Raw genomic sequence first — 14765 nt, 5'->3', positions numbered from 1 at the left:
ACATGATTGCACTAGATTGGCAAAAGGCGATTTCGACTTGCATACACAGATATAACCTAATTCTCCATGGGATTTTTCACCTGTGGTTTTATCTCAAGGTGATGAGAAGGGCCTTTTAAATTAAAGGGAAAAAGTCATTTAACAATAGCCTCATTAATGCAAGAGAGGGCAGCCAGTTAACAATCCATCAATCATTCTCTCCCCAGGCACTCAGAACAGCTTCAATCCAAGGAAAGTGACCCCTCCCTTCCCTTTGAGCACATGAAAGAATGATAATCACTTTGCATTCTTTCCCAGCCCTGTGCTCTGGGTGAATGGAGGGGTTGCTGGCCTTTCTAAGTGCCTGGAGAGATGGATTGATAGATTGTCTGCCTAATGACTCAGTCTTACATCACAAAGGCAAGCAAGGCTGTTTTTAAATTGCCTAACAAAGGAACATTTTTTAAAAAATAGATTTGCTTTAATGCAGTTTTTGAGTTCTGAGAATGGAACCCTTGAGGATAATGAGACTCAACCTGTATTCTGACTTCCACACAGACCTTTGGAATGGAACTGGTATGTTTATGTAAGAGATGGACAGCCCAATCCTATGCATGTCTACTCAGAAGTAAGTCCCTTTATGGTCAATGGGTCTTACTCCCAGGTAAGTGTGGTTAGGATTGCAACCTTAGTGCCCTTAGAGCACAGATTTTCATGGGTTTAAATACATCTTAATTGATCATTCATGTCAGTTTTAATCAATCAATAAATTAAACTTAGGTACAAAAAATAGGTCTAAAGATCAAAGCATAACTGCACTGTTAAATTGCGTTGTTAGCTGATGTTCCATCTGGCTAGAAGCTTTTTATCACCCTCCTTTGTGAAAGGGAATGCTGCTTCTCAGATCAATCCGGCAACCCAGTTTTTATTAAGTATTAATGAGTAATTAAAACACATTTTAAATGTGCTGACTGATTAATTTATCAACACATTTCACTGACCTCTTTGCTTTGCAACCAGAAGATGTCTAAGCTTCCTAACTTTCACTAACATGGTTGAACTAGTTCAACAGATCTCAAAAATTCTATAGGTCTAGAGCAAACCAAAAAGCCATTGACACACACACACACACACACACACACACACGCGCGCACACACACAATTTGTGTGAACAGTACTCTCCCTTACAGCAGGTTAATTTTCACATAAGCCTAAGTACAAGCAGAGAGCGGGCATGAACAAAGGAGCTTAGGGTGCAACTTTTCAGCCAATCTCTGTAGCTGTGCCTTTAGCACTGACTTGGACTGCATCCATTAGCAAGAGAAGCTTCTTGTAGCATGAAAAATGTGTCCACAGAACATGGCTGGCCAATTCATGGAATGGATGATGTTGAGAGGCAGGTGGGTGGTGGGGGAGTAGCAGATTCAGAGTGCTCTTCACCCCCAAGTCTGCCATTGCCTCCCTCTAAGCTACTGCAGATGGAGCCACTAAAAAGCAAGGGGCAAATGGATCATCTATGTTCTGTCCTTTCTCCTTCCTCATACAGTTGAAAGTATGGAAGGAACAAAAACAGGAAGGAACTTTCTGTTTTATCTAAAGGAACTACACAAGAAAGCAGAGGTGAACAGGTAGGGAAGTTGATCTGCTTCCCTACCCTCTAACCTTACTCATTCCTCTCAGGATGCAGAGGGGTAGAGCAGCAGCAGTCTGATAAGTTTAAAGGGGCTGTGTAAGGAAGTGGATCACTGCTTCTCTACCCCCCTCATTTCCCTCCTACCTTGTGTGGTCTCTTTAAATTGTTTATTTATTTATTGGATTTGTATTCTGCCTTTCTCCCTGAAGGGCACCCAAGGTGGCACCAAATAAAACAGGAAGTCCTGAACTTCCTGTCTTTGGAAAAGAACTTCATAAGGGAGAAGGAGTATGGTGAGGAGATAAAGAGGCTCTTCTGCCTGGGTTGTTTTTCTGAGGGGAAGGGATCTCTCTCTCTCTCTCTCTGCATGCAACAAGACAAAGCCAGGGTGGCAGTGGGTGGTGGATCTAGTTGAATTGTCCCTGTCTCTAAACAATAGCAGGTGGTCAAGCTCCTCTCTCTGCCATGAAAAACTTTGCCTGTGGAATTCCACAGATCAAGCTGCTATTTAAGGCAAGAATGGGACAGCTCATATAACTGCACCTAATATGGTGATCTGTTAGGTACTGACAAAACTCCCATCTGCTGAATCTGACCAGCAAAATGTATTCTCTGACCCACCAAAGAGCCTCTCTGTCTTGCTTCAGGGACAGTTAAATGATGCTAATCTCAGCTAAGTGCTTCCAGAGGACAATACAGAAAAAAAGCTACACAGCCCAAGCCTATGCATGTCTACTCAAAAGCAAGTATCATTGTAATCAATGGGTCTTACTCCCAGGTAAGTGTGGATAGGATTGCAGCCACAGCCTTTTCTGTGCTAGCCATAGGGTAGCTGGATGCAAAGGAGGAGAGGGCTTCTGACTTCTCATAGTGACATAAAAGAGAATTTGGCAAATGCAACTTTTCTTCATCTTCTTTTTTACATGGTGAGTTTTTTCTACTGATATTCCTTTTTGCACTGGATTAAAGATAAAGGTGCTTGCTCTCCTTTTGAGAGACAACTGGAGGTCTGTGTCCCAGAACTTTCTCCAACAAAAGCATCCTTAACGGAGTCTTGAGAGGTCCCTACTCCTGGCTTTATGGGGTGATGCTGCCACCTAGTGACAATAGGGTGTATATAGTTTATTTTGCCAAGGAGGGGTGGAGGAGAAAGCCTGAGCATGGAAAACATGGGATGGAAACTGATGAGAGGGAGAAAAAGGAGGACAGGGGGTGGGGAGGAAGCCATGAATAGATAGAATATATATCTAGATATCTATCCCTAGAATAGATATCTATCCCTAGATAGAATGATCCCTTCAAGGACAGCAGCTCCTTGATGCAGGCACATCCCATTTGACAAGTTGATACTTTTCTTGATAGCTCTAAAAATACATCAACCAGCCTTCAGAATTTGGTTGAGAAGTATCTCTCAATACTAAATGTCAATGATAAAACCCGAACACTTTTAGACACAGTCAAATAGCATAATGTTGCCAAATGTTGAAGATGTCCAAATGTTACTGCAGGACTAAATTGAGAAATGAGAAGAGGGGAATTGCATCTAATGCAATGGCAACTAGGCTTGACTGAAATACTGTCACATCTATTGGAAAAAAGGATTGCAAGCCACAGCTTAAGGTGGCCTGATGTGCCGGAAGTGCCAGAAGCGCAGTCTGGGAGGCATGAGGTTGAAACCGATCCCCATAACTAGGACCCCTGGAACCACAGACTCCACCCCAAGAAAGAGCCCTCCAAGACTGCAGCCCCTGAGCTACAGAAGGGGACAGCATCCTTGCCCCCAAGGGCTCATGCTCCAGATAGAGCCAATCTACCATTGTAGGCAACACAGCCTGTAGAAAGTTAGTGGAGAGGCACCCAGGCCAAAGGCCTTTCCCTTTAAGGCTCCTCACTTCAGAGAAAGGGGGCAGAGCCTAAATGGCTAGTTGGCACTCAGGTTGTGTTCCAAAACACATATGAATAGGAGCTGTCTGAAGGGCTGTGGCTCCAGCTAGGTCTCATTTAATACACTGACTGGCTACTGACCCGGAGGCACCTCTCTGTGGGGGTGCCAACATATGACCAGGATCATGGCTTTAAAGTGAAATTTTTTTTTGAAAATCAGCTTATCATACATCTCTCACTTAATGGGTCATTTAGTTCTGAGGCTCCGAATATATGCTTCCTACTTGCTAATAGTCTTCATTACTGCACCCTGCTTGATGCCCTACTACATGATGGCTCTCATATGTGGTTTTCACTTGCCAGGGCTCTGACTTGCTTTTGGAGATGACTTCTGAAATGCAGCATGAGATGTGCCACTCACCCTAGGTGAGCTGTCTGATGCTCAAAGTAGTGGCCACATATGAATGGGCATGAATGGACCCTCACTTTCACAGGCAGAAAGAGAGGATGGTAGGTAACCTACTGACTCCTCATCCTGCAAATAAGCACTCAAATATAAGGTCATAAGAACATAAGAAGATCCCTGCTGGATCAGGTTAAAGGCCCATCTAGTCCAGCTTCCTATATCTCACTGTGGCCTACCAAACGCCTCAGGGAGCACACAAGGCAACAAGATACAAACTTGCGTCCTGGTGCCCCACCCTGCATTAGGCATTATGAGGTAGCCTACTTCTAAAATCAGGAGCTTGCACACACCTACCATGACTTGTAACCCATGATGGACTTTTCCTCCAGAAATTTGTCCAAACCCCTCTTTAAAGCATCTAGGCTAGATGCCACCATCACTTCCTGTGGTAAGGAGTTCCACAGCACTCCTGGGAACTAATTAAACACTGGGCAAAGAAATATTTTCTTTTGTCTGTTCTGACTCTCCCAACACTGAATTTTAGTGGATGTTCCTTGGTTCTAGTGTTACATGAGAGGGAAAAGAGCGTCTCTCTATCCACTCTATCCATCCCCAGCATCAGTGTTTCTCAAACTGTGGGTTGGGACCCATTAGGTGGGTTGCAAGCCAATTTCAGGTGGTTCCCCTTTCATTTCAATATTTTATTTTTGATGCTACCATGCTATGCGACTGCATTTGGAGAAATATTACAGACCTGTACTTTTAACAAGCTACTATGTATAATCTTTTAACAATGATGGTAAATTGGACTTTCTCCTGGGTAAATGTGGGTAGGATTGCAGCCTAGGATTGTTAAAAATTTTCCTGCTGGATGATGTCACTTCCGGTCATTACATCACTTCTGGTGGGTCCTGACAGATTCTCATTCTAAAAACTAGGTCCCGGTGCTAAATTTCTGAGAACCACATCGGTCACAGGTCCTTAAGGAACACCACTTTTCACCTGTCTCCATTGTGAAAATTGCCCATTGACACCCACTCTCAGCTTCCTGGTCCTCAACCAGTTCCTAATCCATGAGAGGACCTCAAGTTCCCTGACTGTGGAGTTTCCTCAGCAGCTTCAGTATCAAATGCCTCCAGAAGCCTGTCATTGCATCCTGGGAGCTCCCAGGACATGAGGCTTACCTAGCCAGGGCCTTCTCAACCACAGCTCCTGGGAGCTGCCGATTCAGAGAAGTGGTTTTGGCAGTGAAGGTAAGTTGTCTCTTTCCAGCCAACAGGGCAGGGAGAAGTGTGCATTCTCTTACAGTGTAGGCAAGTCTACTCAGAAGTAAGTCTCTTTTGGTTCAGTGGTATTCCTGGAAAGTGTGCATAGGATTGCAGCCTTAGTCTGATTCCCACCTTCCTACTTGTCTATATCCTATTTCTGATTTCTGCCAATCCATGTGAGGATGACCCAGGACTGACACTGGAGGGTTGGGCCTACCAGGAAAGGTCTCAACCAATGGTTGAACTCATTTGTTCTTCCAGAAAGACAGTAAGGGGTCAGTTCAATTCCTCAACTGATGCCTAGGAATCACCTGCGGAGCACTAACATGTGGCTTGGCTTGGGATACCTGCCAGCCCTCTCTTCCTTATCCAGGGCAGGAGGTCTGGTCTAGAGGGTAGAGCCTCCGTTAGCCCGAAGATAACATCTGAAGGTCGCCAGTTCGAGGACACCGGCAGCTCCCCTGAGAATGGCAAGACCTTGAAGCAGCTGACAAGCCCAGCTGAGTGATTCCACCTGCTCTTGGTGTGAGCAAGAAGCGTCTTGGCTGCCCTACTAGGTGAGAGATGGAGCTGCTTGTCAGCCTGCATGAGAGAACTGGAGGCCAGAAGTGAGACCAAACCAGGAAGATCCATTCTGAAATGTTGTTGGTTTTTGAAAGAGAGAACCTCTATGACTGTAAAAATCCCCTTGAGGGATTTAGAAATGCCTGCCTATTTAAACCGCCTTGAATAAAGTCAGAGGAGTAATCTGATGACCAGAAAGGCAGTATATAAATACCTAGTTGTTGTTGTTATCATCATCATCATCATCATCATCTTTTAATCCTCACCAAACGCTCTTGAAATAATGAGAGTAGAAGAGGAGAATAGAGGGGTGAATGGATGGATTTCCCATACGTATGTGTACATATGAGTGGAGGGGGCGTGTTCCTCTCCCTATGCCCCACTTATGGCTGCATTTGTGGGCAGAGGAAGAAGGCAAAGGGACTCCCTCCCCTTCATGAACCATGCCGGTAAAAGCAATCACGTGAATGTGTGTGTGCACATATGTGCATGGCACATTTATATGTAGATGAGCGCACATACACAGGTGTATGTGTGAGTGTGTACATGTTGTCTGTATGGGTGAAAAGCAGGTCCATCTACCCTTTTCACACCATTGGCATTTCCCACACGTCCTCACTAGTAAGGTCATATTTTATAGCCTTTATTGACTGGAACATTAACATTCCCACATAGCAAAGGTACAGCAGTTATGGCTTATTGCTAACAAGTTATTTAACTAGATTGTTTTGATTGTGATAGGAGCTTTTAAAACCTGAACAATATTCAAGGTTCAGTAGCCTTCAGCAGCAAATGCAATAAACTCAGGCACAGTGGAGGGGTAAGGACATTAGTTCCAGGTTGTAGCCACTTGAGGGCATCAGAATCAGCACTATTGGAGAAAAGAAGAGGGCATAAGAGCACAGTTAAGGAACAGGATACTGAATACTGGTCCTTAAACTGGATGCAGGCACACTCATGGCACTGCTGTGGACCTATATGCATCTAACCCCAAAGAATGACCAGTACAAAGCTCTTCATATATGTCTCAGTTACCTTTCAGCAGTTTATGAACTCAGCACAGGTATGACAGTCATTGTAAAAAAATAATACATTCTGATACCAGGTTGGGACCTGACAGCAGTTCCTGAGTCTGGGGGCAGATCTCAAAGCAGGTCTGGGAATGGATCCAGAGGGCAGAGTCATCTGGAGTGGGTCCAGAACATAACAGGTGTCTGGGGAGTAGAACCCAGGTCAAAAGTTCTCTTTTGACCATAAATGCTGATCGAGGGGAAAAAATCAAATAAAAACTGGCAACTGAAAGGAAAGCAAAAATAACCAGGATGTTGGTGCCTCCAGATCTGATTAACCCAAAGCTAGTTTAAACAAGGCTCTTTCCCCTGTGATCTCTGTCAGCTGGAGCTCAATAGAACAAAGAGGATGCAAAAAGGGTTTTGGTCTGGAAGAAGTTGAACCAGTCAGTTGAGGGATGGTGGGCTATGGAAATTCCTCTAGAGCAGGAGTAGAAATTATGGAGTTTCAGGATAAAAGCACAGCCTTGAGCCAAGCAGCATCTTTCATCTGGGATAAGAGGAGAGGCAGGTGACATAGATCATGAAAGGCCATTTTATTTGTTTTTTTCCCTTTGAACTAAAATCAAGGTGGCTTGAAACACTAAAAATACATAGAACCTTTAAAAACGGAATACATGTAGTCCTAGTTCCCCATTCTCTCAATAGCAAATATGCTAGGAGAGAAACTTTGAACCTCATCTAGTCTAAGAGTTTGGTAATGTAGAAATCTCCACTTTTATTTCATCTGCTTTGTAACTAACTTGTTCCACATGCTCCCCTTCTCTGATTTATTGGTCTTCCTTGATTTTCCGGAATCTTTCTTCCTTGATTTACGATTCAGGGGTGTGGCATTGAGGCAAACTATCCAATTCTGGGATGTTCTGCTTTCTTTGTGAAGACAGCAGATATTTCCCATTCACTTTCTCGTAAACAATGTAAACAAGGTCTGGATAAATACAAAAGGTCAGAAAAAGCACAGGCCAGCAGAGCCCTGAGAGAGACCAGACTGATGGCATAAACGAGCAAGCAGCACAGATCTCAGTCATGTCAGTTTTGCATTCAGTCACATCTACCCAAGCCCAGACCAGTATTTTTGAGAGTGGAGAGAGTGAGATGTGATTTTCCTAGACAGTTCTATATTTATTTTAAAAGTTGACAGGCTACCTTTCTATATAGGAGTCACAAAGGCGGCTTACAATTTCAGTGAAAACAATTGAGCAGCCAAATAAAATCTATTTCTTGGTTTAACTGTCATGGCTTCCTTCAAAGAAACTATAGATTTAGAGTTTGCTGAAATGCTGAGAATTCTCTGGTAGGGATCTCTAGCGTTGTCATTTACCACTTTTATAAGAGGCAAGTCCAAAAGGCCTCTGGATGAGAAGGTCATGTGAGACAGCAGAAGAAAGTAGTTTCAGTTTTACAACTGGAACCTGTATGTGAGTAGCTGGGCCTTTCTCAGCCTCCCCTGAACAGTCCCAGGCCCAGATGGACTGGAGAGGTGTCAATCACATTTGATACAGTGGGCCGAATAGCATTCATGGTGCCTGCTGAGGGCTTGAAGTGATATCATTAAGCAGGAAGTGATGTCATTAAGCAGATCATGGCCAGAAATAAGCACTTTGTTCTCAAATAGACACTCATTAGCTGCAAATGACAGAAGAGAAAATGTGCAAATCTTGATCATACTATCAAGATATAGGGCAGCCCAATTATCACACTTCTCTGTATAAGTTGTGCCCGTCTGTCCCCTTCCCCATAAGTTTTATGTGCTGGGCGTTTCCACTGAGTTGTTACTAATAAATAGTTTAGTTATTGGAAGAAGTCCAATGTTCTTGCTGTTCTCATATATTCAATAAGCCCTACCTCACAAATCTATTAGTATTAAAATATGTATATGTCACATAAAAGTTCACAAAGCAGTTTTCTGATGGCTTCTGAGGAAAAGGACTGCTAAAACAGTATAAGTTTGTAGTATAGTCATTCTCTCCATGAATACAGGAGGCAGGTCCTGATTCTTACAGCATTCAGGAAAGGAAAGTTCACTGATGCAACTTTCCCCATTGTGTGTGTGTTTATGTCAAAAGCATCTACAATCTACTAGATGAGACAAAGATAAAACTAGAGATAAACTTTGTCTACAGCAGTGGTTCTCCACCTTTTAGCACCAGGACCCACTTTTTAGAAAGAATCTGCCAGGACCCACCAGAAGTGATGTGAAGACCAGAAGTGACACCATCAAGCAGGAATTTTTTTAACAATCCTAGGCTGCAATCCTACCGACACATACTCAGGAGTAAGCCCCATTGACTACCATTGTTAAAAGTATATACAGAGTAGTCTGTACTTTTATCCTGAAAGTACAGATCTGTAACATTTCCCCAAATGCAGTCACATAACATGGCAACATCAAGTCTAATATATTAAAAATAAAATATTGAAATGAATGGAGACTCACCTGAAATTGGTTTACAACCCACCTAGTGGGTCCTGATCCACTGTTTTAGAAACACTGGTCTACACATATGGGCCAAATTAAGACAGAAGAGCTAGTATCACATAGGAGGGTCTGTTTTCAACATGAGTGAGGACTTCAGGACTCTTCCCCACCTGCAGATTCAATAAGCTCCCCTTGGAGTCTGCAGACACTTTTCTCCTCAGCTGAGAAAAGACATTAAAAGTATTGGGGAAGAAGTTGCAGGGAGTAGTGGACAGAGGAGGTTTCCGCATCTACACACAGATTCTGTTAAAAATGGATTCTCACCCCACCCTGTTCTTTGGGACCAGTCTATCTAATTGAGTCCTCAGACTTACAAAATGGGGAAAGGGAAAAGGAAAGGAACACATTGTCATTTGAGGGATTATCATTTTTTCTATGGCATCAGAATTGCCTTAGACCAGGGGTGCTCAAACTTTCAACTTTAGAGATGCTGGACCTTTAACAAGTGTATAGAAGAGGGAATGCAGCAGGTGCAACTTGTCATCCCACAGATGACATCCCACCTGCTGAAATTCTCTCTTCTATACACTTGTTAAAGGTCCAGCATCCCTAAAGTTGAAAGTTTGAGCACCCCTGCCTTAGACTTTTGTGGGCCATGAAAATATTCCACAGCCTAAAGACAGTTGTTCTTTACAGCGATCTCTGCAGTTATAACAAAGTGGTTGGGCATTTTCCTACCATCTTAGATTTTTCCATTATATTTATATCCAACACTTTACATTGAGGAATGCTGGTGTATACAGATGTTACATCTAGTGTAACTAAATACTTTTGTCAACATCATATATATCTTCTGTGTTATTGAGGAAATCCATGGAATCTCTCAAACATGACTTAATTTCAGGAATAAATAAAAATTTAACATGAAAAACCAAAGATTTGGACAATGGTCTTATATGGAATTACAACCAGACACAACTGTTCTATCAACGGGAGGCAAAATCCCTTTATGGACCTTAATCAGCACATAAAAAACTCGGGCATGTGGCATCTGTATTCAACACTAAATGATGCACTTGCAACATCTACTTCAAGACAAGTGCATCCTGATGCTGCTTATCTTCTGTGCTGCCTTCTGTTCACTTTTATTTTAATGGAGTAGTACACATAATTTTTTAACTTTGGTATCCCACCTTCCCATAAAGGAACTCAGGGTTGCATACATAACATAAGTGCAAAATGACTGATTGGCACAGGGCACAAGGTCACCCAATGAGTGTCATGATTATGTGGAGATTTCAGCTTGATCCTAGCCCAACACTCTAACCTTGAGGTTTTCAATCTGTGAGTCGTGATGTCCTGGGGAGGCAGAGAAAGCACCCAGGGGCATCACAAGTCCCCTCAGTGAGCACAGTACAGCATGGTGGCCTCCCTACTTGCTGCTTCTGCCCTGAACAAGGCGGGGGCAGTGTGAGGCGTCGTAGTCTTCCTGGCTCACCCCCGGTTCTGTCGCCATCTGTGCGTGCTGACCAGCCAGGCCCTCTCTGGCACTGGACTCCCTGGCCGGTCCAGAGAAGACTCCGCTGGCGAGCACGGGCCTTCTCTGGACAGGAGGGAAGCCCAGCACCAGGGAGGACTCTGCTGGCAAGTGCACGTGGTACAGCCGCGTCTTCTCTGGAGCAAGAGGGAAGGCTGCTGGGTAGCGCTGCACATGCTGGCCATGCTAGCTCAGCATGACGCTTCCCGTGGCTTGCAAGTGGATCCTCCCGGAGCATGAGGAAACTCAGAGGTGCTGCACAAGGTCAGTGCCACGGAGCCCTCCCTAGCACTTGGAAGGGAGGTTTGTGCCGATCGTGGCCCCTCCCCCACCCTCTCCACTTCTCAGTTTTCTTCTGAGTATATGAGGTGCGCAGCGAGTGCACGCAGTGTGGGAGGGCGCCCAACTGCTCTTAGTCGTGGGGGGAGATGCAAACGTCACAGCCAGCATTCCTCCACCCAGGCTGGGGGCAGCAGGGAGGCATCTGCGTGTCTCACTCAGGGCTTACCTGTGAACAGGTCCCCTTCTATCTACTTTGATGGTTAGTTGTGCTCTTGCTCGGAGTGTCAGCTTAGCCAAGGATCTTCACCTCTTTCTCTCCTTCCTCCCCCCCCAAAATGAAAAGCCACTCTTGATCAGTCAAGCTTTGTCTTCAAAAACTGTTAAAAAAAAAACTCGTTCCTCTTCAGCTGCCCCGTTTTTTCCTCCTGCCTCCTTTTATTTTATTTTTTGCTCCCCACATTGGCTGCTATTGCTAACAGTCTTTGGGTCTCAGGTTCACATCAGTTTGCAGGTGCGAATAAGAAGACACACACAAAAAGTCTTCCCCTCCCCCCAGCAAATTTCATCATTTCTCCCCCACCCACTTTTCAAGGCAGAAAAAATGTCCCTTTCCAAAACTCTCCAAGTGTGCTGCTGACAAACCTGGAGTCCTGGCAGCTCCACTGCAGGCTTGGCTTTTCTTGTTTTCTGTTCCCAGCTGACACAAAACAAATGCACTTCTGCTGTGGCTGTTTGCAAAGTTCACAGCCACAGATATAGCTAGTCACAGCACAGAAAAAGTTGCCTCAATGCAGGGGTACATGCCTTTCTTCCCTTCCAGTGCTGTTTTACAAGGTGGAGGCCCAATCCTATGCCTGTCTACTCAGAAACAAGTCCCATTTTAGTCAATGAGGCTTACTCCCAGGAAAGTGTGAATAGAACTGCAGTCTAAGGGCCCAATCCTATCCAGTTCTCCAGTGCTGGTGCAGCCATGCCAATGGGGCATGCACTGCATCCTGTGGTGGGGAGGCAGTCATAAAGGCCTCCTCAAGGCATGGGAATATTTGTTCCCTTGCCTTGGGACTGCATTGTGGCTGCACCACTGCTGGAAAACTGGATAGGATTGGGCTCTAAGTGTCCAATCCTATGTATGTCTACTCAGAAGTAAGCCCCAGTATTGGAGCTTACTTCTGAGTAGACAAAGGGGCTTACTCCCAGGAAAGTGAGGATAGACTTGCATCCTAAGACACAGTGCAGTGAGAGAAGAAGAATTCCTTTGCTCCCTGAATTACAGGGTCACCCTTCTGCTTTGCCCCTGGTATTTCATCAAAGTTGCCCTCCATGAAACATCAGTGAAAGAAGGGCAGCATAGCAGTTTGTGAATGAGGTTGTAAAACTCAGTGTAGCTATAGCTTGTGTTTGGGCTCTGCTCTGATTTTAACAAATTTATACCAAAAAAAGGTTTTGTTTATAATATAGTGTTGGGGTAATTGAGCTGGGGTGATGTAATGGGGAGCCGTGGCCAATTGCCACAGTGATCAGGGAGCCGCGGGCTGGAAAAGTTTGAGAACCACTGCTCTAACCCTGACACCCCAATGGTTCTCACAGGCAGTCTAAGAGGATGTGGGCCAAATCCTATTCAAGTTTCCAGTGCTGGTGCAGCCACGCTCATGGGGCATGCACTGCATACTATGGTAGGGGGGCTGTTATGAAGGCTTCCCAATTACGGGAAGGTTTGTTCCCTTTCCTCAGGGCTGCATTGCTGCTGCACAGGCACTGAAAAGTGGGACAGGATTGGGCCCTGAGTCCCTTGGGTGCCTGAAGCACTCAGAAGCACAGTCTGCCCTGTTCCTATACCATTATGCTCCTTCCTTGGTCTGAGATTCTCCAGTAACAGACAGGTGCAACTTCTTATGCTTTGTGTGAACAACATGATCCATCACTGAGATAAGCAGCAGCATCAAGATTGTTTGGGAGGAAGATTCAGCCTTGAACCCTGCCTGATTTCCTTGTGAAGAGTCACCTTTGCTGCTGTCCTTGTCCAGGGAAAGAGGACTCTTATGATATTGATCTGGTAGCTCAAGTGTCTGCTTTCCCTCTGCATATGTGGGCATGTGATCAGGTTGGCGAGCTGTTCTTTCTTAAAGGGACCAGGAGGCCCAGAAATGACCTGAGAAGACACAAGGATAAGCAAGTGGTAACAAAGGGGGAGGAGAGTAGGTCTTTGAAGCCAGAAGAAGAAGCCTAAAATGACATCTCCAGATATTGGCAATACGACCTGATCTCCCAGGCAAATAGCTCCTCTCCACCTGCTAATGCCTATGATGAAATAGGCAATTGCCTACCAAAATTCATACCAGTCAGAAAGAATATTGTTGTTATTTCTAGCAGAGTTAAACGTGTTTCTGTTCCCCACGCTACTTTTAAGCTCTACCTCTCACTTTTTGCCATCCCTACCAATCATTGCAGCATCTACACCTTCCAGAGCCTTTTATACTTCCTGCCAGTATCAACACACTTTTTACTGAGAACCTCATTTCCTGAGATCAAAAATGACATCTGCAGAGTCCCCTGTGCTGTGATTCTTGCAAGGGCTCTCATGGCTGGCTTGCATTAATATTACCCCCAACTTTGCTTCCTCCCACCCTCCCCCAGCATCCTGAGAGTTGAGAAAGCAAATAGGTGACTTCCTTTTCTAAATGCGCAGCTTACTCAAAGCTGTGCTCATTTCCCTGCCTTCCCTCTTCGGTTTGGCCACTTGCTGCTTTTGGATGGCTATTTTTGCCACCCCTGTTTCTGCAGCACATGGAGAGCTTTAATTACAGAAAGCAGTTTGGAATGGCCAGCACAGAGGGATGGAGCTGTGGGAAGGCACACAAGGATGAGATTGTGCCCCTCCTTCAAACAACAGAGACTGTTCCATCCCTTTGCTACAACAGGCGGCACTGAGGACAGGCCTTTGCTGCCCAGAGAGGATGTTAAAGCAAATGCAGAGAAGGGCAAAGGGTTACAGTTCTTTGTGGACTATACATAATGTTGGAGTCCTGGCAGAGCTTGGCTGCAGAACTGGTTTTCAACATTCAGTTCTGGAACATATGAAGTCATAATAAAGGCATGAGTACCTCTGTGCATGCAAAGAACACCTTTCCTGCACTATGGAATAGCCACAGCCAATGTCCTTGCATTTGCAAGTCAAAATCAGAGAGGTGTTGATTTCCATGGTGGTTTGAAATTTTCTGTACCTCTTCTCTACCTGTCTCAAACCCTGTGACTTAAAAGAATGGTCTTTTGTTCTAAAGAGGATCAGATCTGAAAGGGACTGCACAGATCCCTATAACTGAGCTACGGTCCCACAATCGAGACTTTCCGAAGAGGCAACAAGGTGGATAAGGCTCATTTTTCTGCCAATATGATCACTGGCCCTAATCAGCTTTTCAAAGTCAGTGGTAGCTTAGGCTGCAATCCTATACACATTTTCCTAGGAGTAAGCCCCACTGAATGTTGTGGGATTTACTTCTGAGGAGACAGGCATAAGATTGTGCTGTTCGTCCTTCATGGATAACAGAGGAAAGATGGAGTGCTAAGGGAAGCCATTCTCCACATGCACTCCATGAATAGAGAAGAATAAGACAGGGTTGATAGTTTGTTTTGGCAAGGCTCCCATGTATTAAAAGATATTGCTATTACTAAATACTGAATTTCCTCCAGTTATGCACAGCATCGCCATCTTTTTTACTGACTCAG

At 44.7% G+C, this 14765-nt stretch overlaps 1 protein-coding gene across 2 annotated transcripts in view; it reads right to left on the bottom strand.

Annotated features, from left to right (window-relative positions):
- ASIC1 (acid sensing ion channel subunit 1) overlaps positions 1-14765 on the bottom strand; it is a 176098-nt gene that overhangs the window by 29507 nt on the left and 131826 nt on the right. The window lies entirely within an intron of this gene.

The sequence above is a fragment of the Tiliqua scincoides genome, chromosome 2 (genome assembly GCF_035046505.1).
Source record: "Tiliqua scincoides isolate rTilSci1 chromosome 2, rTilSci1.hap2, whole genome shotgun sequence".
NCBI lineage: Eukaryota > Metazoa > Chordata > Lepidosauria > Squamata > Scincidae > Tiliqua > Tiliqua scincoides.
The sequence above is the reverse complement of the archived record's forward strand: the minus strand, read 5'-3'. Positions and strand labels throughout refer to the sequence as shown.